Below are 22,905 nucleotides of genomic sequence, written 5' to 3'. Positions count from 1 at the left end.
GCATTTTTGTATTAAACAATGTTTTTCTTTATCTTTGCTTGAGTCTTATTTTCTTCTATCTGCCTTAGCAATACAGTGTTTAACCTTGTATTAGAGCACGGAATAGCTATTGAATTGATAAACAGTTTAAAAAGTGTCTTTAATTCGCAGTTTTGCCCACATTATTTAATTAATGCTAAGTTAATGCTGTTTAAAGTAGCGAATATCATCTCTAATGCCAAAAACAAGCCTGGGGTAATATTATTTATTAATTCAGCACCATCGACACATGTGTGCTATTGATGCAGTTTATTGATGATGCTTATTGATATGGTCTTATTGATCAGTAAGGTAAAATATTGTTTCTGTAAATGACATACTGACGGACAGAATCAATTCAAGTCCCTAAATCCTTTAGTTTAAAAACTGTATCTAACATTAAAAGACAGCAAATCCTACATTTTAGTTTTATGTAGAGTTAAAAATGCACCTAGTACGATTTCTGAGAATGGCAAGATAGCATGACAAATGTTTTATTCTCTAATTATAATAGTTTGAGTGACAGCAGTTAAGTAAATCTTTTGTTGGTAAGTTAGAGAATACAATAGAAGTGCAGTTATAATTACAAAACTGAAATTGACCACATCCCACGTCCTATTTATTGATGATCTATTTTTCCTTGAAATGAAATCAGACTGACGACATTTACTGTAGTAACCAGTTGTCTTGTAGATTGCGTTGATGATGATCATCGTAGCCTCGGATGAAGTAACATGGAGCTGTTTTTATGAGACGCAAGCATCCCTGATTACATCATTGCAGTTTATTGGAGATGTGAGACAGAACAGGCGATAGGATGTATACATTACATCTCCCCCTCCTCCAAATAATGGAATAACAGTTATCTTAAATGCACCGGTCACACAAAATTGGGGGGGGGGGGGGGGGGGGGGAGGGGAGGGAGGTATAATTTGTTTAATTTATTTTCCATAGATGGCTTTTCAGGGATATGTAAAAAAAAAAAAAAATTGAAAATCATTTATAGAAAAAAAAGAATAGATATATATATATATATATATATATATATAAATATTAGAAATCTGAAGATTTGTAAGGGGTTTGATATACAAATATTACTCGTCCTGAATCTGAAGGAGAGTGCATATATTTTTGGCATTTCTTTGGTGTCCTGCATCTCAGGCGTACCCTCAAAGGTGCAGTAGACATGCACAACTCAGTGTACTCTTAGTAAGAGTAGTGTAACAGGACTTTGAACTTATATGGGTGCCTAGCTGGCTGCCAGCCAAATTCTTAACTGCATGCTTAGGAATGCAGACTCCCAAACAGTCAGCACAGTGTGTGAAATGCTTCAAAAAATTTAACATTTTTTCTAAAAATTCTTTATTTTTGTTGTGCAGGTGGTTACAGGATATCAACAGATGCCACAACAGCGTATTTCAAGATTCGCAAAAGTTAGACAGTGGCATGAAAATTTGCGCCTTTTTATATTTTTAGCAGGCTTGGCTAAACAGTTATATTTTCAGAGTAAGATTAAATAAAATAAAGTGATAGATGCTTAACAGTGCTAGGTCAACTATGTTAGTGTAAGTATAATGTGTTAACATGTTTTTTAGTATAGCAGTAGCTGGTTGATATATAATGCCTAGATGCGTTATGCTGTGTGTGTATAGGCTAGGAGGCGTTGAATAGCGGAGAACATTGCTAGAACTTGCCTATATTGTAGAATAACATCGCTATTCTCTCTAGACATGGTTAACTTATGACACAGCAGATCATTACTAGGTTTTAAACCACTGGGAGTGTTACAGAGGAATATTACTCGGCATGTAAATGGTAACTAGTAGTGACATAAAGCTTGTCCTATGCACCGGTGGGAGTACAGCTATATGTATATTTAAACTCCGAGGCTTGTGGATTACTAGTGAGGTATCAGGCTATTAGTGCATCTGGGGTTAATTGATAGGACTATATCTAACTCAGCATATGGTTTGGTTTACAGGCTACGACACAAAGTCCTCGTTCTGTGGGATTCAGGTAAGAGGTAGCTGGCTTGAAGGTTGTGCCGTCGAGGTTGGTGCTCAGATTGCACTGTCCGCCTGTGTCTACACCTCGGCGGTATCACCTGAGGGACAGGTTGGCACTGATGGACAGGAGATTTTCCGCTCTTTTGCAGCTTTGTCCAAAGTCGTGTGCACAAATTTTCAGAGTCTTTTACGAGCGGGTCCACCATGAGAGTAGGCTGTAAGCAGGCCTTCAGAGTAGCGGCCTCACGTCTGGCGGCCATCTTGTTTTGGGCCTTGGGCTTATGTAGCGGTGTGGTATTGCCTCTGAGTGCTGTTATGAGCCGAGGACCGGGATCACCCACCAGGTCCGCAATGGTTCAGCTTTTCTGTCGGGGTCCGTTGGGCAGGATAGTGAAGCGGCTTCTACTACACTCCCCACCAGGCAAGGTCCCGTCTGATACAGCAGAGATCTCTCCCCCGAGGGACTAAAACTCCAGGAGCAAGCCTCTCCTCGGCTCCGGTGGCCCTTACACACCGAGGGTCGCAGTTGTTGGTCATTTAAGTTATTGAAAGTCACGGTTTTCAGGCTTAATAGTACATGGTTTGCAGGAGCTGATCTGGCCCCACCCCCGAAATGCTTCATATTTTTTTAGCACTTTTATAGCTTGGTTTTTAAAATTGGCTTTAACCTCCCAAAGACCAATTCTGGTCTTTGAGTGATGCTCTCAGCAAATGAGCTAGCCTTACACTGGAGAGATTAGCTCAGGAGGGGATATGTAACAGACGCTCTTAGCAGGTGCTTCTGGCCCTCAAGACCTGAAGGGAAGAGGCAGGAAGTGCTGCTTATTGGATCCCAGGTAGGAAGTCAAAACCATAAGCAAACAGTGTAACTACTTACATTGGGGTGGCACCAGGGCAGTACTAGCACTATAATCACTACAGCACGTTGTGGTGGTTATGGTGCTTGAATCATTTATGTAAGCATCTTATTTCAGAATAAACTACACTAACAAAATTATTTAAAAACTGCAAGTCTACGGAGCTGCCCGTAACAAGCAGGACCTATTACAACATATACTAAAACCTGGGGGACCTAACTGGGTTAAAATCAATGTGAAATATGTGGGGCTTAAAGGAACACTATAGGCACCCAGATCACTATATCTCTTTGAAGTGGTCTGAATGCAGTGACCCTGTCCCGTTAACCCCGTATCTTGTTTACATTGCAGTGTTAAGACTGCCTCTAGTGGCTGTCTAATAGACGGCCACTAGAGACGCTTCCTGCTGTTTCACAGAGTAAACCTGTGAAACGATGGTGGATGTCCTCAAGCTTTGTGTGAGGATGTGTAGTGTCTTCTAAATTTCCATAGGAGAAGTATTGATTGCAAATTAGGTTCTTCCTTTGTGATGAAGTCTGAAAAGACAGAGACAGAGCCAGCGCCGAGGGACCTCAGCGCTGAAATAAGGTTAGTGTTTAAGAGGCTTTTTAACCCTTTGAGTGCTATGGGTGGAGAGGGGGTTTGCAGAGGGGGCAGAAAGTCACTATAGCTTTGTATTCCTAACACTATAGAGATCCTTTAACGTGGCCCTAAAGCACCAAAGCCAGTACATTCTAATAAAGTTGGTGGAGTTTTTGAATGCATTCCTCACTCTTACTGAACCCAAACCGTTACCAAACTTATGTAGTTATACCATTCAAATAAACTGTTAATTTATATAGAGGAGTTATGTAATTTATATGCAGCCTTAAAACATTTTTAAAATGTAAGCACTATAGCCCACTGGTGGTTATGATAGCAAGAGTACCCTGGTGCCGTTCCCTGGTGAGTGGACATCTACCTTCTGCAGATACTGTGCTCTCAGCCAACAAATGAGGGCCTGCATGTATAATATGCACATAATTCACATTAGCCAGCCTGGAGCTTTTGTGGTGGCTAATAAATGCTCCCGGCGGTTTTTAGCTGCACCATAGCCACTTCAAAAACTGATGTGCCATTGTGCTTGGAGTAAAACCATTTAAAATAGATTTAAAGGATCACTATAGTGTCAGGAAAACTAAGCGGTTTTATTGACACTATAGTGCCCCCACCCTCAGGTTCCCCCTCCCGTGGCGCTGAAGGGGTTAAAACCCCTTCAGCTACTTACCTTATTCCAGTGCCGGGCTGGTGACCTCTCCTCCCCCGCCGACGTCAGCTCCCTCTGCAGACATCAGCGGAGCCGAATGCACATGCGCGACAAGTGCCGCGGGTGCCTCCAGCGTTGCAGATGCGCCTCTAGTGGCTGTCCGGAAGACAGCCACTAGAGGCTGGCTTAACCCCAAATGTAAACATGGCAGTTTCTCTGAAAATGCTGTTTGCATCTGAAGGGTTAAAACCTGAGGGACCTGGCATCCAGACCACTTCAGTGAGCTGAAGTGGTCTGGGTGACTATAGTGTCCCTTTAAGGGACACCCACTTAGGTGTCTACCCAATTAGCTTTTTGCAAGGTAAATATTAGTGAATAAATTAGTAAACATGTTTGTTTTGTTTTTTTTAAACTGGCATGTATGTATAAGTTACTGACAGGCTTCTCTTAAATGTATAGATTTTATAAGACAATCAATGAATTGAATGGATAGTAAAGTGTTGACTTCCTAGAAGCTATTCATTTCTGCTGATCTTTGAAAATGCCAATGTTTTAAACAATTCCAGCCAAAACTGTGCACTGGGCTGTCAGTAGATTTATAGCTGCTGCTATATGGCTGAATTCAGTTTCACCCATCACATCTGATGAGTGGAACTGCTTCTGTGGCTAGGCTTCATGAACTAAACTTTATGGGATGAGATCTGACCCAATAGATAAAGTAACAGATTGATTAGTAGAATCTCTTCCTGTGTCCCTATTTACGCTGAGACATTTCTTCAATTCAGTTTTAATGGAACTTTCCCTATGTATTTTCCATGGTAAGGTATATTTAGCTTATACTTTAACAGTGAGACTAAACAAAAACAGTGCTACTAACTTTACCTTTAAAGGGACCCTAAGGGTACCCAGACCAATTCATTTAACTGAAATGGTCTGTGAGCATTCCCACTGTCATTTTAGCTTAATAATGAAAAATATTGCTGGTTTGTAGAAGCTGCAATGGTTCAATGCTGGGTTAAACACACCTATAGTGGAACCATTGACTTACCTTGTTTAATCTGTGGCTTACCAAACCAACTTAAAGGGACACTATAGTCACCAGAACAACTACTAGCTTAAAGTAGTAGTTCTGGTGTGTACAGCATGTCCCTGCAGGCCTTTTTATGTAAACACTGCCTTTTCATGGAAAAGGCAGTGTTTACATTGCTTCCTAGGCTCCTCTTCAGCGGCAGTCACTCAGACAGCCACTGGAGGTGCTTCCTGGGTCAGTGCTGCTCGATGTGCAGCACTGACTTCAGCATCAGAAGATGCTGATCGGGCAGCACCGCGTTGGGCTGCGCCCTCACCCCTGCCCCTTTTCCCACAGGAAAGCATTGGATTGGCTGAGATTGTCAATTCTGATTATCACAGCCAAGGAGGCGCAGCGAGTGTGGAGCCAGCACCGACTGACCCCCGTGGCGCTGGAATAAAGGTGCGTTTTAAAGCTATTCAAGTGGGGGGCAATGGTGTGCCAGCCACCTAAATAGGGTTTTAACACTATAAGGTCAAGAATACACGTTTGTGTTCCTCACCCTAAAGCAGGGGTTCCCAACCCAGTCCTCAAGTACCCCCTACTAGTCCAGGATTTAGAGATTACCCTGTTGTTTTTTGTGATTTTTTCTAAAAAACACCTCAGACACAACTGGTTAATCCCTAAATTCTGTTAGGGGTACGCGAGGACTGGGTTAGGAACCACTGCCCTAAAGTGTTCCTTTAAAATAATACTAACTTAGTAAAATGCTAAAAGACAGAATTTTAGTGCAGTGGATGCATCTAAAGTACTGAAAAAAGACAGTTTAAGGAAAATGTCAACTGAGACGTTTCCATCATCTATCAGAGACATTCCTAAACAATGTATTCAATGTATTACTATTGTAATATTCCCCCTCTGGCAGTCAGAGATAGAGTTTGACTGCCCATAGCCAGCACTCACTTTCGCTAATGCAGTATTCTATAAAAAGCATACCTGATGGGAAGCACAGTCATACAGACATAATTAGGTATTTGGCTTAATTTCTGTAAAGCAGCTCCGTTGCTTGAATAAAAACTTTGGATTAACCAGTAGAGCATAAAACGGTCTTTATCCAGTGGGGAAACGTATGTAATATTTTCTATCTGCTTCGTATACACTGTTCCTGACAGGCTAATTTAGGTTTTATCTTTTATACGCTTCATTGTATCGCTGGTGTAGGACATAGTTAGATCAGCTAAGCACCCACATTTCCATTGTTAAATACCCTTTGTGGCCTAAAGGGTTCAGTCATGGATTGTTTTTATTTTTTAATTTTACTGTTACAGCTGTAAGCCTACCCATTAGGACTGCCAGTGTGGCAGCCTGGAATGAAGGTTTTGAGCTGCCTGTGTTTATTTTGTCCATTTTTTTAATATGATGTCTGCTTGAAGCATGAAGAACGTTGACTGAGCTCTCTGTTGTGGCGAGAGCTGCACATAGCTCAGGCTGTATGTCAGTGGCGGTTGGTCAATTTTTTAAGATGGTGGAGAGCCAGCAGGGCCGGTGCAAGAATTTTTGGCTAAACAGGCGAAGATGCATTTTGCCGCCCACACCTCCCCCAAATGCATCCTCAGCTGTGTGTCTCGTAACAGCAGGCACAGCGGCTGTAGTGGGTGGGGGGCAGCGGCTATAGTTAGGGGCACAGAAGATGTAAAGGGGAGCAGGGGCTGTGGTGGGGCCATAGAATCTGAAATGAGGCACAGGGGCTGAGAGGGGAATACAGGGGCTCTGGTGGGTGGCCAGGAGCTGTAGAGGAGGGCACAGGGGCTGTTGAAAGGGCACAGGGGCTGTAGAAGGATGGCACAGGGGCTTTAGAAGGGGCTGAGAGGGGCACAGGGACTGAGACCACCTTATCCCTGGTGGTCATGGACTGTAGTGGGGGCACAGGGATTGTAGAAGGAGGGCTAGGGGCTGCTTAAAAGTTTTTAAAAATGTATTCCCCTCCTCCCTGAGTCTTACCTTGGACCAGGGAGGGGGAAACATTCCTAGTGGTCAGGTGGGACAGGAGAGAGAGACTGCAGCCAGGGAAGTCAGTGGTGTCTAGGAGAAGAGCAGTGGAAGTCAAACTGAAGGTGAATCAAACTGAAAAGAAACAGAAAGACATGAAAGGGACTTTGAAATGAACTGTATGTGATATATACATTAATATATACCAATTGTATGTAACAAGTACTCTAAACAAATAAATTAATAAGAAATCTCAATATGTGTGATATACATCAAATCACATGGTAACCAAATAAACACCCCTACGATGTATGCAAATCTTTATTGAAGTAAAAAACAATTAAACATACAAACAGGGAGGGGGAAAAAAAGGGTGGGAAAATATTCGCCTCCTGTCATTATTAAAATTTAGATTATAGGTACACTACGTTAGCATAATCTACAATTTTACAACATGACAGGAGGCTTCATATTTAGCATTTTTAACGCTGTGCCCGATAGGCAAAGGATGCAATAGAAGTCTGACGGAAATTAAATAAGAAGTTGGCCTGACTGTGAAGACAGGAGAGATGCAGTAACCTCTACATAACGTAGTAAAGTGTTTCACCACACAGACACGGGGAGCCTCCGGAAAAAAACAGATATGACATGGATGTAGGATCTGTCTTGGCCCGCTGTGATACCGTGAAGGAAACGCCTTCTCGAGATATCGAGAAACCATTCGCATAAAAACCGCTTGAACGTCCGAAACCTGATGGAAAAGTAGTGTGAGCTTCGCCGAGAATTGTCGAAGCAAAAAATCCGAATCATCCAAATCATCCAGCCAATCCCATAAGCGGAGAACTACATCTACATCCCATACTGAGTGTATTGTGGGACTACGGGTGTCAATAGTTTGATACCTCGTTATACGCGATATACTAAATGGTCCTGACTAACAAGTATACCCTAAAGTGGAGAGTGAGCCGCCGAGATAGCCGATCGTATCACATTGATGGAATGGTATAAATGACCCGACAAAAAGGTGTGATGAAAATGTACAACTACAGTGATCGTAGTTCCTTTGCAAACACTCGCCACTCCAAATGTTCCATGCGGAGATGTAGCTATGTCTAGTTCCTTGAGCCCATGAGTCCCATAAGAGGACTCTAGTCGATTGCGATAGTCCCTCGACTGAAAAAGATCTCCTGAAAGACTCCAGGCCACCAGCTCCATGCTGTCCTGTAAGATCAGTGGATGAGGTTCTCCTAGTGAGTTCATGGGGAGACCGTGGAAGAAGCAGTGGATGGTCTTAAGAGAGAGAGCCAGTAAGTCCGAAAACCACACTGACTCTGCCAAGTGGCGTCATGAGTATCATGGCGATCCCTGTGATGTGAAGACGATGAAGGATTCTAGCCAACCTCTAGAAAGTGGAACGCAAGGTTGGAGAAATGTATCCTCTGCTTTGCATTGTGCGTCTGGAAACCAGCTGTAGTACCTCTTAGTTTGTGTGTTCGTCTGTGAGGTGAAGAAATCTACGTGGAACAGTCCTCTGACCATTCTCAGCATGGCAAATACTGAGGTGTTCAGTTGCCAATTTCTGCTGTACCGTCAGTGGCGAGAAAAACAGTCTGCTGTAAGATTGATGATCCCTGGAAGAAACTCAGCTTGGAGAGTGATGTTGCGTGGACGGCAAAATCGGTAAATGTACCTCACTGTCTGCGTCAATGCATGAGATCGGGCTCCGTCCAGGTGGTTAATGTATTGAGCCACTGAGATATTGTCCATGTGGAGTTGGAAGATCAATCGGACATGTCCTTGGTTAGGCTGCGGATTGCAAAGGATCCCGCTATCAGTTCCAAGCAATTTATGAGAAAGGTAGATTCTTTCCCTGACCATGGGCCCCGTGTGAAAGCGTGTGTGCATTGAGTCCCCCAGCCCAGAGGCTGGTGTCCGACACCATTATGAAATCTGGTGTGGAGTCGAAGATGGCTCTGTCGTTGCAGGCTGGCATACGTAGGAGTCACCAATGAAGTCCTGGTCATACCTCCTGTTATACAAGTACCCAGTGGTCGTAGGTGTGTCCTTTCCACAGTTAATGGTCTTCCAGACGTTACCTAGCCCAGTAATATAGGGGCCTTGGGAAGATCCCCTGCATAGGAGAGGAAAGGAGCCCCACTACTGGGACGAGGAGCCAAGGGGGAATAGAGGCTTGTAGAGTGTACGATGAATCTCCTTGTGAATTGAGGCCACTTTCACAGTGGGAAGACTTAGGGCACATTTCTTTGAAGCTACCTTGAACCCAAGGAATTGGGATGGAGATCGAACTGATTTTCTCTCACTGCACCATAAAACCTAATGATTCTAAAAATAGAACTATAAATTTCGTTTGAGAGCGTAGTCCGGTTGCGGACTCGCAATATATAATAAATATAATAAATAAATATCAGCATGTCGTCTAGACAGGTGGGGTAACGGACTCCCTTGGATCGAAGGTGAAGCACCATGGGGTTGAGCTGAGTCCGAATGGTAAACAAGTGAATTGCATTGGTCGGTCCTGCCAAATGAAATGAATGAATGGACGACTCCCCGATTGGAACCAACAGGTATGCGTTCTTCAAGTACAGGAGAGTGAACCAATCATTTGCGAGGAGCAGATCCATATGCATATCCTCCATCTTTAATTGACTATACCACTGTGTGTTCTGTGTTCTGGGACCTGTGGACCAGAAACGGCTGGTGGCTTAGGCCCTCAGCCGACCAGCCCTGCCAAAAACACCTCTGCCTTATCGTGTAGGATTGCGGAAGACTTGTTACGCTGACAATTGCACATTGTTAAGGGTGGTGTATAAGTTAACATGTTTTAATTGGAGACAGTTAGCCAATGGACCCAGTTCCTTTGTCCCCAGCTTCATGAGCTTGTTGTCCATCTTGAGTAGGTTCACCTTGCGGCATTTGGCACATACGGCCACATTTGTATTACCTATCATGCATCTAGCTCGTTGCGCCTACTCGTATATTCTTGGCAACCAGTGGAGTGCTCTGGGAGAGTGTCAAGTCCGTATAAAACTGTTTCTTAGCCCGTGGGTCGAGTAGTTTATCCTGGGCTGTTTTAAGCCCTTTTCCAATGTCCTTCCAGGGTTCCCGACCTGAGCTGGACATAAAGATCACCCCAGTCATGTTGAATTCTGGAATGTGTGTTATCTTGTCGGGGAGAAGTGGGCAAGGGCATTCGATCTGGAGACGAGCACCCACCACTTTTTCAATAGGTTTTTGTAACCAGGAATGTATCAAGTGTGCCAGGTAGATTGGCAGTCCCCATTCAGACAATCTCAGGTGTCTGATCGTGCGGGGGTTAAACATAGATACACTGTGGGTGTTGAGAAATGTACCGTCCTCCTCCTTGACCGAGGATTTGCTGGAGTCTCCCTTGTGAAAGGGGTAACCTTGAATAATTTCTCATACATAAAGGGGAACCGCATGTGGTATATCCTGCCACTCTTCCTCCTCTGATAGTGAATCCTCTGCTCTCCATTCGTCAACTATCGCTAGGGAGGGAGAAGGGAGAGAGTCAACCTTATCTGAAGACGGTAGTGGAGAGGAACTAGTTCCCGAGGTCCCACTTGTTGGATCTCTTCTAGAGTGGCCTTGCCTTAGTTTTTCCGAAGGTACGTGTTGGTGCCCTACTAGTGTTGTTTGGACACGGGGATGTTTGGTCTTTAGAGGTCTCAGAATCCATAAATTTAGAGGCAAGTGGGACGTAAAGGCCTGTCATCTCTGGTGGACCCTGTACTAGCATCTCAGAGATCGCTTTTACTACCGAGGCTGCAACTGGCAGCATTTATCTTTACCCAGGGTATTAGGCAATCAAAGCCCACTGTTTAGTGATGTAGTATTGACGTGAACAGTCTCAACACCGTGTTAGGGATTTACCCTTGTTAAGCCCCAATAATGTGGGGACACTACCATTGAGGGGGTCAACCTCTAGAGCAGGCTTTCCCAAACTCTGGCCCTCCAGATGTTGCTGAACTACAACTCCCATGATTCTATGAATAAAATAGATGGGGCTGAGAATCATGGGAGTTGTAGTTCAGCAACATCTGGAGGGCCGGCGTTTGGGGAAGCCTTCTCTAGAGTATGCAAAAAGCCGCAACACGCAAATGAGTGGGATGGGGAGTGAAAGGCCAGAAGGGCCAGGGCCCCAGTAAGGAGTGTAGGCTCTAGGCAGCCAGGAAAGTGAAGAAGAGATTATTTCAATGTAGCCAAAGTGGGGTAAGGCAAGGGAGGGAGCAGGAGAGAAAAAAATAGGGTACACGGTTAGATCAGTAAACGAAATCAATAGTGTAATACAATAAAGTGAAGTAGAATATCCTCAAAACAAAGTATTCTGGAACACATTTAGATCAGTAAACTAAATCAATAGTGTAATACAATAAAGTGAAGTAAAATATCTTCCGGCCCAGTCCCTTTGGCTGGAGCATCAAAGAAAGAGGAAGTGTACAAGGGGAAGGGGCCTTTTCTAGTAAAGAAATTTTAATGCAAAATATGAAGCATCCTTTAAATACTGCGCAACTTAAGAAGACATTCTGTGGAGATGAAATACCGGGGGCTGTGAGATATATGATGCTTTTCACTGCAAGGGTAATCTAATGAAGGGTGTCCTGTAGAACTGCTGAGTAAGAAACATACTCGGCGTAGTGTGTAGCAGGTTATAATTACATCATCATGACAAACGGGAGACTCTAAATTAATGGTCTCCATATCATCAATGTAAGAGCAAGAGGATGTTAGAACTAATTACATAATTTTATGGTTAAGAGGACCCAATACGTGGGAGATGTATACAATTATAAAATAGAAGGACCTTCTCTCTTGATCAAAACATAAAATATATATTTTACGCATTCATTATTGGATGTAGATTATATTAAAGCAGAATTTACTAATTTATTTTAATAACAAAATGTTGCAAAATTAAAGGGACTCTGTCATCTGCAGAATAACATTTCATAAAAAAAGTTCCAGTAATCAGTTTATGATATAAATCAATGTTTTCTTTTAATAAAATATATATTTATCGTTACTTATTATTTTTAAATAATTACTGAAGTCACTCGATATTTCCTTGCTTCTCCGTTGAATGTTCGACTTGGTATGAAATCATGCGTACAGACTCCATTGTTGCAACCCGTTTGTATGAAGAGTTCCTTCCTGCTTCTAATATTTGAAATAAAAATTAATTCTCATTTTATGAGACATATACAAGCATATTGCCAGCAGGAATTCTGTGCGAGCTGCACTTTCTATTCATGAGGGTAATAGAAGAGAATCGGATACTGTAATTTTTTTATTTTTTAGTTGAGAGGATGCATGTTAATAAAATTGCAAATTGTGTCTGCATTCCCAATTTTGGAAGGTGTGAAATTAAGATGGGAGAGAGACCAGAGCAACTTCCCATCTGACAAATTCAGTTGACTTTTAAGCATCCAGAAGGATATTGAAGAGATGACTAATTGTAGTACTGCATTTGGCATGCATCATTAACAACATTTCTCTCCCTCTTTTGTATTTCTTTTCTCCTTAAGTATTGCAAATCAATGAAGTTTATGCACAGCACAGTACATAGGTTGGTGTTGATGGATAGATAGATGGATGGATGGATGAGTGGAAGGGTGGGTAGGTTTTCCCGTCTCGGCAGTCCTTCAAAAGAATCCTTAAAAATACACTGTTTTTTAGAGAAGCCTATCAGCTCATGCCACAAAGTGAATCTGTTGTGAAAAAAATGAACTTACCTGAAATCACTCACATAAACATTGAATACACCATAACACAAACAAACATGGTGTATCTAAAGTAAAATATAAAGCTTTACTAACTCTTCCTCTGTTCCTTTGTGTAACACCCGCCTCTTGGCTGTGCTCCGCCTGCGTTCCTCTTGAAGTCTTATTTGATTTGCCCTGCTTGGGAACCACCCCCAAGCAGGGCAAATCTTGTCAGTGGCATTGGCATGCTGGCTTCGGTGGCAGTGTGCCGTTGTCTGAACGGAATGACATCACACCGCTCCATTACTATGTTCCCTATCTGGCGCTAGAAGCACTGGTTATGGAGTTTCCATAGGTCTTTTCTGCTCTACCTTGTCAGTGAATGCCTTGGCACACCAAAACAGCTAGCACAATGTATAGATAAAATCTTGTGCTGGATCTGTTTGAGCTTAAGTTGTTTGGGGCATGGTAGGTCCCCTTTAACTCTTCATCTCTTACAACCTTCCTCTGCTATCTCCCACATACTGTGCACCCTCCTTTCAATCACCTATCCTCAGACATATCCAAATCATTTGACTTCTTCACTTACTTCTGTATATCTGTCCTCCTGAAAGCGCTTCACCTACTGTTCTCGTTAAATTTGTTGAGTTAGAATGAATTGCCTTGGTTTATCCGCTGAATATTGACTCTATATAAATAATTGCAAATTGGTTGGATAGATGGGTGGGTTGGATGGATGGGAAGGTGGGTTGGAAGGATTGATGGTTGTTGGAATTGATGGATGAATAGTTGTTGGGTTGGATGGATGGTGGGTTGGAAGGATTGATGGTTGTTGGAATGGATGGATGGATGGGTGGATGATTGTTGGGATCAATCGATGAATAGTTAGTGGGCTGGATGGATGGGTGAGTGGGTTGGAAGGATTGACAGTTGTTGGAATGGATGGATGGGTGGATGATTGTTGGGATCGATGGATGGATAGTTGGTGTGTTGGATGGATGGTTGGCTTGGGTGGAATGATCAGTGATTGTTTCTATTTTAGAATGTTGTACTAAACAATAGGTTTACATCCTCAAAAATCCTCACACGGCCCCCAACATTCTTTGAAACCATTGTGTAAGGTATGACAATAACAAATTAAACTTACTCACTGGCTACAGCTGGAGTATAAAAACATACATGCATTTACATAATATTTCATATAAAATAATTTTATAGTGAATAATTTTCTTTTTTTTGTGTGTTTAATCATATGGGGTGAATATTACACAATGCCAGTTCTAATATTAGCGACTAAATACAGATCCTTCAATTTTTTTTTCTTATGCAATTAAGGTAGATATCAGCTTTAGAAGCATGTGCTGCACATCTTTGTGACATGAAATTGGTTCAATTATCGCTTATGTGAACACTTTACCTTTCAAGTTCTGTCATTATGAGAGATTATTTATTCCCTCAAGCAGTTCTGTTTTATCTGACATGTATGTTACGGATGAAAGTATTTCTAAGTGGCTCAGCTTTTGCATATTTTCAGAACAGCCAGTTTGCATTTTTTCTCTCTAAAATACAGCAATTAACTAATCACTTTAACTAATTTGATGGCATATTTAGGTATTACTACGGTATCTATTTATTACGAGTCAGATTAAGCACCAAGACCAATTTGGCTTAATGAAGCTATTTAGGAGTTAAATCAGTTTAGTTCTACAGCCCTAACCACTCCTCCCCCGGCTGTGGCTCATACACTCTCCCTACACACTTCCTGAAAAGTATTTATATTGGAACCTATCTTAACAGAGTGTGTTTATTTTAGAAGTTCTTATCTTCTGTTCAGTTGATCGCCAACTAGTGCAGAGCATCTTCCTGAGTGTGATTAAATAACGTTACAGATACAAAAAGAAAGAAAAAAGTTCACTTTAATTTAACTTAACCTCCATACTTACATATGTAGTTATATAGTATGTATTTTTCTCTTAATGGATGGCCAGTGCAGTGTTAATTTTTTCGAATTACAATTTAAGTCAAATTTTAGTCAAATAAAATTGTTGAGATTTAGTCGACTAAAACTAGACTAAAACAATTCAGATGACTAAACTACGACTAAAACTAAAATGGCGTTTTAGTCAAATGACTATGACTAAAACTATATTGAAATTTAGTTTTAGTCATAGTCCGCCAAAATTAATACTGCACAGAGGGGCTGTGGGAGGGGCAAAAGAGACAGATCAGGACTTGGGAGAGAGACACCTAGAGAGGCTGGGAGGACACAAAAAGACACAGAGGGGCTGTGGAAGAGGCAAAAGAGACAGATAGAGGCTTTAGTTAAACACATTAGATTTTAGTCGTAATACTGGGCCAGTGATAGGCAGATTTGTATATTAATGTATGGAATTAATATACAAATGTATGAAAATGGAAAAACAGGAGACTCGTGTATTGGACCATCAAGTGGGCATTTGCAGAAGAGGGGGAACATGAGGAGGACAGTGTATTGTTTTTTGTTTTGTTTGTTAAATGGACACTATAGCCATCAAAACAAATTAAGCTTAATTAAGAAGTGTATAGATAATGCCTCTGCAGTTTCCCTGCTAAATTCTCTGCCATTTAGGGGTTAAATCACTCTTGTTTCTGTTTTTGCAGCCCTAACCACACCTCTCCAGGCTGGAACAGATGTTAACTTGCTTTAGACTTTTACACCAAAACTGCTTTATTAAGCTAAAATAGTTTTGCTACCTATAGTTTCTCTTTAAGGCTAAGGAAGGGGAAATTGCATAATCAAGACAGATTTGAAGTGATGGGGTTGTGGTTCAAGAGGGAGATTAAAGGGACACTACAGACCCCTAAAGCACTTTAGTGGCTGAAAAAATGTATGTGTGAAGAGTGTGTCCTCTTTTTCTTATTTTACTAGAAGTGCATTCAATGGAAATTGACTCTTTAATAAATTAACCAGGTTACCCCTCCTTGTCTTTCAAGCAGAGAACATGTCCTGTTACTTTCTTGTTTGGTTAGCTCAGTGAAGCTAAGCTCAAGAGGAAGCAATTGCTCAGAGCACCTACCTTGCAAAGAATTCTCATTGAGCTGCATTGGGAAGTCTGTGATTGTACAGCCACAAAGAGTCTGGGCGGGGTTAGAAGAGGAGGGCTTGCAAAGGCAGCAGACAGGAGAAATGCAGCTTTTGCAAGTTGTTTTTAGATATACCCCAATGAAAAAAATAGAGAAATAAATTAATGTAGGTTTTCATTTTGGGTATATCTACTAAACAGTGATTTGTATGTATTTTATATTTATGTAGTGGAGTGTCCCTTTAAGGGATATAAATAGGCAGTGTTGCTGGAAATTGCAACAGTATTGAGTGTGAGAGAGGAGACTGATGTTTAGAGAAGGGTGGCTGAAAGTATGATAGACTAGAAAGATAACTACATGTGAGGTTTCTGTGTACAATGTGAGATTACTTTTGTGGGTGAATGATCAGTCGGTGGAAGTTCAAATCATGAGAAGAGTAATTAGTGACTGGCAGGTGGGATGCAAGTAAGATCACCAGTTAGTGGAGAGAGGTGAGATAACTGATAGGAGATTGGCAAATTCAGTGAAACGCATGGGGAGTGGTATATAATTAGGGAAATAACAAGGAGGAAAAAATTGTTGGCTATTTTTATACAGATGATATATCAAAGCAAAGAGCATTTGCACAATGTCATTAAATTATAAATTGCAAATGCACTCCAATTGACTGCGCACATTATAGACAACTAAGCAATATGTGTATTTTTCTTGGATATCAGTTCCTTTTAAGAGGCAGGATATCTGCTTGATGTTTTCAGTATGAGTCATTGATTTCCAGTAGGTCCCTTCCCCCACCCGATTGGCAGGTGCAGTATCGATAAACACATTAAATGGTACTATGGGCCTACTTAACCGGTTGCGTAGGGTTGTAAAAAAAGAAGATGCATAGTCTTTTTTTTTTCCTCCGTAGCTTCAATATAAACAGCCGGATTGAAAGAGCACCGTGCAATAAATTGTTCTAACTTCCCATTGAGCAGATTGTGTTGAGAGTCACTTAGCTCGTTGCCGGCACGGGAAGCCTCTGTGAAGCCAGCTGTAACATTAGACAGGCATTGAGTACTAGCAGAATGCAGTGGCTACAGATGATGCGTATTGTCTCCCCAAATAAAAGCAAGGCTGTTTTATCTTTATAAATGCTGGTTACTGATACCTGCACGCACATAGAAAACATAGTACATAATTAATACGTAAGGTTGTCCTGTCCCCACCGCATGTATCTGCTTCATTACAATGTTGCAGATTTGCTTACTGTAAAATAAACAAATGTTAGCCGGATTGGAGATCAATAAGCTGTAGTTTAGACGGAACATTTCCAAGATCAGCACTACATACAATACTATTAGTCAATGTTAACTATGTCATTATAGCACGGCAAATTTTTTGATCTGTTATAGCACAGTCAAGAAGAACTCAATTAAAAAAAAATATACCTTTTAATTTCTGTTTGAGTCTCATAACTATCTGTTTTTACCAAATTGTTGGTTGCTTTTGTCATAACCCATTTTTATTTTCAAAACGCATCATCCTGTTGTTTTTATCCTCTATTTCAGTGATGCTAACCTTGACACTGCAGTTTTGCAAGCTTCATGAAGCACAGATAGCCCGAGTTAAATATTTGTCAATTAACACTGTTGTTGGCTGGAATAGGACTATCTTCTAGGAAACCTAAGTGACTACCCAAGGCACAACATTTGAGGGGGATCTGAATCTGGGGTCCAGTGAAATAATTTTTTGAGCTGGTTGACCAGCCGAAGCTTGATTGCAAGCCAAGAGGGACATTTTATGGAGAGAGAGCTTGATCCTTGATTAGGGTGAACATAGTATCTCATAGTGACCATTATCTGATTTGGTGATAGGCAAGGGACACTATGTTTTTGCACTCTAATTTGTTCAAGTACCAGGGGAGCCTTTAGAGTATTCGGTGCTGTCTGATGGATACACAGATCACTTCTTCCAGGCTACAGCACTAGATCATCGAAAGCAGACTTCTATTCTAGTAAAATGAAAGCATATTGTAGGGGAAAGTAACTGAAAAAATAAAGCATTGGAGGCACTATTGCCATTGGAGGTAAAATCTAAACTGTGATACTTATGGCAAGTAAGGATAAAACATGCAAACTACCACCTGAAATAGAGCACTGGCCCCCGTAGTACTAAAATGAAATATTACATAGTGGTGTTTTAGTGGCATAAAGTTTAAACATGGTAAGTTAGGGATGAAAAGTAAAAACTGATGGATGAAATATACAATGACTACATTATGTCAGACCGGAGATACACTGTTTTAAATGCAGGAGCACATAATGTAGACAAGCGGATAAATATGGATCAGGGTTCATTCATGGCAACTAGGTATGAAATTGTAAAATGTTGATTATAACATGAGAAAGGAATTGTGGAACGTGATATATGTTATAGGAAAGAAAGGGGAAAGTATTGAGTACCATGGCATGGGGTGATGCATTGCAAGTGGAAAATAAAGGTGAGGACATAATGGGTAAATCATTAAATGGATGGTGATCTATGGATGGATGGATGGTGATCTGCGGAACAAAATATAAAAAGGTGGATAAAATATGACGATTGAGTGCAAAAGATGGCATGTGAGGTGATTTGAAAAGTGGGGAATTAAAAATAACACAGGAGAACATTTGGTGTATTAACATGATTTGCTTTTTAAATCTGATTTTGAATTGTGATTTTGGATGCCACGCTTTGAGTTCTACTGTGCGATAAATCACTTAAAGCCACTGCTCAGCCTTTGATAGAAGGCAGTAGTCCTGCCAAGGCTCTATCTGGCCTCTTTCAATGCTCTTTGGTTGGGTAAAGGTAACGCCAAAGCGCAACACCAAGATTTCACATTTGCCACTGATTACTTTGCTTCTACTCTGTGAAATGTCTATAAGTCAGCTATATTCTTTGGTTTACAGATTGCACACTATGAGTATTCTATAATCATGTTTATTGTAATGAATCTATAGTGTTGATGTGGGGAACTTTTCGCCATATGCTGTGCATTTCTTGGCAAGTGGCATTGGAAAATAAAAATAATTGTGCTGATTATGTAAATATATTTCTTTAAGATACACTCTAGCACCAAACACACTTACTCTTAATAAAGTGGTTTTGGTGCATTGATGCTCTGTCTTTTATTGGACCTCCTTTGCTCAGTGTAGTTTCATCTGGGATCTTCTGCAGGGGAAGGAGGGTTACACCTGGTGAGGCGCTTGTGGCATTTAGGACTTAGGTAAGTTGTGAAACGGTAATAAAGCAATTGCACATCTTGCTGTGAGATGGCACCGTGACATTTCTGGCACCATAACCACTACAGTGGGTTGTATTAGTTGTGGTGCTTGGAGTGTTCCTTTGAACCTGTCCTACCTATCCTGCGCATATATAGGCTAGCCTCTTGCCTTCCTCTTTTTCCAAGGGCTGTTGTGCTCAACAACTCAGTGGAGAATCTCCTCGGAGAGGCTGCAAATCGCACCCTACCAACCTACCCTACCAACCAATTTTCAGATGGCCTTCTAGTTCGGTTGATTTGGCTGCATTCTAGCAGCTGGGCAGGAAAGCTCTGAGCACAGTACAAGGCTTTTTTGTAGATTTCTCTGTATAGTGCAGGTGCTTGGTGTTGGGCAAGGAACAGTGCTCACTGGTAGTTATGCCCACATATAGACATTATTTATTTATATTAATATTATCCTCGTATAAACTGCACTTCACAAAAATACATACATTTTCTAACACACAACCGTAAGCAATGAATTTGAAAACTGTATCAACAAAAAGCATGTGAAAAAAATATGTCTGCTCTTGTGGTTATATTTCACATTGGGACTTTATTGCAATATGAATAATACAGTGAATACATGATGGACTAATATTTTTTTTTTTTTTAAACTATAATGACATAATTATGATGGTTTTAGGTATCCCCGAGACTCCGGACAACAATCTTTGCACATTATTGCTGCTTTGCCCAGTATTTATTTTCAGCTATACTTTTTATATTTCCAATAAATATTCTATTACTTTTTTTTTTGTAGTGAATGGACTAATTAACTCCATTAATAGTTAATACGGTGTCTCTTTTTCTAATATTGTCTAGTTTACTACACACATGAGACTCTCCAGTTTATTACTTATAGAAAACGATTTCTTATCTGTGAGAAATGCACTTTAGGGCAGAATTAGATGATTCTGAGAATTTCACAAGAAAGCAGTCATTTTCTTTATTGTTTTGTGAAAAGAAACTACTGTGCTCGTAGACTAGCTTCCCGTATTTAATTTCCCACGGGGTCTGTACTTTTATATAGACAGAACTTCTAATCTTCTTTTGGAAATAGAGTGCATTCTATTGTTGTTTATTTTTTGCATTGTAAGAAAGTGGTGGATAATAATCCATGATGGACTGATACATATGTGTGGTTTGTGCACGCATGAATGATTGACCAGTGATCTAAAAGGTGCAGATTGCAAACCATCTGAATTCAACATCTTGTATTGGGCCTGTTTACTGTGAGAGCATTACACATATAGAGGACAGAATTATTTACATTTACATTACATGCCCTTGGTGATTAAAGCATAGCTTACATGCATACAGAGACATTCCCATCCTGATACATGCATGGATAAACAAGCAGACCCTTGTACTGGACCTAATCGACTCAAAGCGTTTCTCATTTTCTATTTCATGTTTAAAAACAAACCAGATTTCTAGAAAATCTGATTAAAATACAATAAGGATTATTCACTAAAAATAAAACCGAAGGGGGACAGAGCTGACTAGCGAACTGGACAGACATGCTTAGCCGTTGCTCCATAATTACAAGCTCATTTACCCTAGCTACACTGGTGCTGTGCCGTTCGAAGAGCATTTAATATAGAAATCAACATTATAGGAAAGCGTGCAAAGAAGAATAAGCATTTTATGTGCTACAAAACCCAAAATATAAGGGACGTCATTCATGCAGATTGGGTTTGAAAAGCATAGCCTCTCACTGCACTTTAAACATAAGCACAATCAAGACCCCACACAACTTAGTTTTATGGGCATACAGTTAATTAGAACTAATTGGAGAGGAGAGGACTTGATCAGAGACATGGGACAATGTGAGATGCGGTGGATTTACAATCTAGGAACCTCCCTACCATATGGACTAAACAGCGATTGTGAATTATGTCATTTTTTTTATAACAATAGTTTTTATATTATTATTGTTATTATTTTTTATATTCTGTAGTGCTGTATAATAGATAAAAATAACATGGATATATATGACTTGATCATCAGAAAAGGACACTATTTGGCACTTTATGTATTATGCTTTTTAACATTGACAAAGAATCTGCTATATTACAAATCTTTTTATTTATTTTTTGTATTTTTTGTATTTTTTTTTATTAGCATCCTGTATAGGATGTTTTTATAAATAACTTTTTTTATATTTTTTTTTTACATTTATATATTTACAATTATTTATTGATACCACACTTACATATTACTCAGAAGCAGAAATATTGTCAATCAATCAAGATAACATGTTTTTTCCTTTCTACTACGATGTATTAGTACATTTTTTTATATGTTTTATGCTATGTATATTTTTTCCCGTCTGAGGTCTGTGCCATCCCACCAGACGACACAAACACTAATGTGATTTGAGCCCGTCCATCTAGAGGCTCTAATCCAGGCCACTTATTATTTCACGTACACATAACAGATTTATGCTATGTTGTCTCTTTTTTTCTCTCCTGTTTTATCTTCCACCAATATTTGAACATCTCGTTTGTGTGGAGTAAGTGTATATTACTCTCCTTTCACATTTTTCACAGATAGCGCTCCACTCATACATATGACTAGGTTTGAATTATTTCCAACCTGTCGGATATAGATTGTTCCTTTGCATTTCTGCATGCAAAACCTAGCCAAAAACCAAAAGATGGTGGAGCAACATGCGGAGCACTCTTATTCCGCAGAGGAACCCTCCATGGACACACTGGATGATATCCCCACTACTGGTGATCTGCACCTTATGTCGTCGGATGAGAAAGCCAATACTTCAGCGACATTAAAGTGCTCCTGCGTGATATTCGCGTACTGTTCTAAGCCGATTTAGCAATCCTGCAGGAGGAAATACATACCCTTACTGGAAGAATCAAAGCCACGGAGGAGGACTCACTGGACCTCAAGGTTGGACAGGCCTCTGTCATTACAGAGCAATAACAGCTAAGGCTGATATGGCGCAGAATCTGGGGGACCAAGAGAATCGCAGCCGCCATAAGAGTATTAAAATCTGGGGTCAGATACCTCGTTCATAATCTGTTACCTCACAAGCAAGAAAAAAGCCTACTCATCAAAAACATCGACAAGGTCCACACTCAATTTCAGCCATCTCACCAGGCCTCTAGAGATCTCATTGTACGATTTGTCACACAGTTGGACAAGATGGCAGTCATGGCGGTAGTCAGAAGCTCTACTACCTTTGACTTTGTCCACTGTCTGGCATTTTACTCCGACCTATTCAGGCCCACAATGTTGTGGAGACAGTTGCCACACTCAGTCACTAATGTCCTGCGAGTCAAGAATATTCCCTATCGTTGAGGTAAACCACGCTCCCTTCATATTACAAAGAATGAAACAGTCCACAAGCTTTACGTCCTGGTGGATTGCCAGGATTTCCAAGCCACACTGGACTTTGCTCCACAAGAAGCTCCTTAACAAGACAAGCAGCAGAGGCATCAATGGGATGTGGATAACATCACCCCATTTGAAACGGCTGAGGGTCCTTCTACCTCTACTACAGGCCCTTTCACTCTACCCCTTCAGGGGCCCGCACACTGGTAGCTACATTAGTAGATACAACAGCTACTATAGAAAATACAGACAAAATGATCAGCGCTGTTCAACCAGACCAAATACAGTTTAGAGATATTAAACAGTTAGGCAGCACACCTTAAAGTGTAGAACTCT

General features: G+C 40.8%; 1 protein-coding gene across 3 annotated transcripts in view; it reads left to right on the top strand.

Moving 5' to 3' along the window:
• Positions 1–22,905, top strand: part of ANO4 (anoctamin 4) — a 250,595-nt gene that overhangs the window by 70,611 nt on the left and 157,079 nt on the right. The gene's annotated exons all lie outside the window — the stretch shown is intronic.

This window comes from Pelobates fuscus, chromosome 3 (genome assembly GCF_036172605.1).
Source record: "Pelobates fuscus isolate aPelFus1 chromosome 3, aPelFus1.pri, whole genome shotgun sequence".
In the NCBI taxonomy this organism is placed as follows: domain Eukaryota; kingdom Metazoa; phylum Chordata; class Amphibia; order Anura; family Pelobatidae; genus Pelobates; species Pelobates fuscus.
The sequence above is the reverse complement of the archived record's forward strand: the minus strand, read 5'-3'. Positions and strand labels throughout refer to the sequence as shown.